General features: G+C 48.0%; 1 pseudogene; it reads left to right on the top strand.

Annotated features, from left to right (window-relative positions):
* The first annotated feature begins 1,242 nt into the window (after window positions 1–1,242).
* On the top strand, window positions 1,243–1,608 carry LOC138843631 (small ribosomal subunit protein mS33 pseudogene; annotated as a pseudogene).
* The last annotated feature ends 914 nt before the right edge of the window (window positions 1,609–2,522 follow it).

The following is a 2,522-nucleotide window of genomic DNA, read 5'->3' as shown; positions in this document are numbered from 1 at the left end:
AGAGAGTGAGAGAGAAAGAGGGAGAGAGAAACTTCTGGCTGTTGGCTCACTCTTCAAATGGCTGTGACAGCCTGGGGCTGGGCCAGGCCAAAGTCAGGAATCAGGAACTCCGTCCAGGTCTCCCATGTAGGTGGCAGGGACTCAAGTACTTGGGTTGCCTTCCACTGCTTTCCCAGGTGTATTAGCAGGGAACTAGATGGGAACTGGCACTCTGATATGGGCTGCCAGCATTGTAAGCCATAGTTTAACCTGCTGTGTTACATGCCATCCCCTATAATTTCCTCTTTTTAAAAAAGGTTATTTGAGAGAGAGTGAGACAGCAACTTCCCATCCACTGTTCACTCCCAAAAATGTCTGCAAGAGCCAGAGCTAAGCTGGGGCCAAAGCCCAGAGCCAGAAACTCAGTCCAGGCTTCCCATGTGGGTGGCAAGGAACCAACTACTAGAGCCATCACCTGATGCCTCCCAGGATCTGCATGAGCAAAAGCTAGAACTGGAACCAGAGCTGGGGATCGAACTCAGGGTCTCTGATATGAGACATCAACATCTTAACTAATGTGTTAACTGCTAGGCCAAACACCTGCCCCTCTATTTTCTATTCTTTACAATGAAAGCACATTCCTTTGTAGTTATAGAAAAATCTCATTTGTTTTTGTGTGGATCACTGTTAAAGTCAGATTACTGAATTTACCTAGATGAGGTCTACATACTTAATCCTGAGAACAGTTGGTACCAAAACTAACTTCAGCTGATCTAAACATTTGAATCAAAAGTCACTGTAATGATTTCACAATTTCAATTAGCTAATGGTTCTTATTTTATTCTTTAATTAAAAATGAATATTGCACACATCAGTCATTTTTTTTAGATTTATTTTATTTATTTGAAAGTCAGAGTTACACAGAGAGAGAAGGAGAGGCAGAGAGAGACACAGAGATCTTCCATCTGCTGGTTCACTCCCCAGATGGCTGCAATGGCCGGAGCTGCTCTGATTTGAAGCCAGGAGCCAGGAGCTTCTTCTGGGTCTCCCACATGGGTTCAGGGGCCCAAGGACTTGGGCCATTTTCCACTGCTTTTCCTAGCTATAACAGAGAGCCGGATTGGAAGTGGAACAGCTATGACTCAAACTGGTGCCCATATGGGATGCCTTTACCCACTACGCTGCAGTGCTGGTCCCAATAAATAAGTCATTAAAAAATTTTAATTTCCTTCGGGGGTTGGGGGGGCGGGCACTCAGGGCCGCAGCGCGTGGGTGAGGAAGGTCAGGTCCAGATACTCTTGCTCCTTGCTGCCCAAGAAATGTCTTCGCTTTCAGAATATGCCTCGGCTGAGTGCCCGGCTATTTGGAGAAGTTGCCAGGCCCACTGACTCCAAGTCTAGGAAAGTAGTGAAACTGTTCAGTGAACAGCCACTGGCCAAGAGGAGGGAGACTCACGACTGGTATCCCAGTCACAACACGTACTTTGCGCTCATGGGGATCCTCCGTTTTTATGGCCTCCACAGAGATGAGCACCAAGATTTTAAGGAGGAGCAAGTATGTCTGAAGAAGCTTCGTGGAAAGGGGAAACCAAGGAAAGGAGAAGGGAAAAGAGCCACAAAGAAGAAGTAGTGTTGGCCTTGGAGAGAGAACTTGCTCAGCGATGGAGAGGAGAGCGCATGTGGCTGCACGCGCGGATGCCTCGTTCCCCACGAAGCTTAGCTGGAGGAACACAGTCACCTCCATGCCCACGTGTAACCCAGGGAAACACACTCTTAATTCTGCAGAATTGCTCGGTATTGGCTTTACAATCTCATGTTCACCTGACTAATGAAATGGATACATGAATTCCTGTCTGATGACTTGTTTGGGGTGGGAGGAGGGGGAAGCCTCCTTAGGTGAGTGTCAGTTTCCTCCTCGCTCTTCCTGCCTCCCTGCTGACTTAACCCTGACTTCTTTCCTCTCTGGCCATTCAGCCACTGTCTCCACCACCAAGCCCACAAACTCTGCCTCTCCACCTTCTCCTCTGAGAATATCTAATAAGAAATAGGTGGATTAAAAAACCACCTGAAAGAGTATTGAATACCTGTTTACTGTGCAGAAGGTATTGGGCCCTAGTAGTGCAGTGGTTAATAAGAGAAGCAATCCTTATCTCATAGAACTTTCAATCCTATGGGAGAGACTACTACTTAATTCAATTACTACTATTACTTACAATTGTATTAAATGCTACAAAAGAAAAAGCCAGACTCAGGGGCCAGCGTCTGCCATGCCAGCATCCCATGTGAGTGCTGGTTCAAGTCCTGGCTGCTTCACTTCCGATCCAGCTCTCTGCTATGGCCTGGGAAGGCAGTGGAGGATGGTCCAGGTCCTTGGGCCCTGCACCCCCGTGGGGGAACTGGGGGGAAGCTCCTGGCTTCTGGCTTCAGAGTGGCGCAGTTCCCGTTGCGGCCATTTGGAGAATGAGCAAGCGGATGGAAGACCTCTCTCTCTCTCTCTATCTCCCCCCTCCTCTTTCACCTCCTCCTCCTCTCTCTTTGTAATTC

Source organism: Oryctolagus cuniculus, chromosome 9 (assembly GCF_051225735.1).
Source record: "Oryctolagus cuniculus isolate XC-2025 breed Fujian yellow rabbit chromosome 9, ASM5122573v1, whole genome shotgun sequence".
NCBI lineage: Eukaryota > Metazoa > Chordata > Mammalia > Lagomorpha > Leporidae > Oryctolagus > Oryctolagus cuniculus.
The sequence above is the reverse complement of the archived record's forward strand: the minus strand, read 5'-3'. Positions and strand labels throughout refer to the sequence as shown.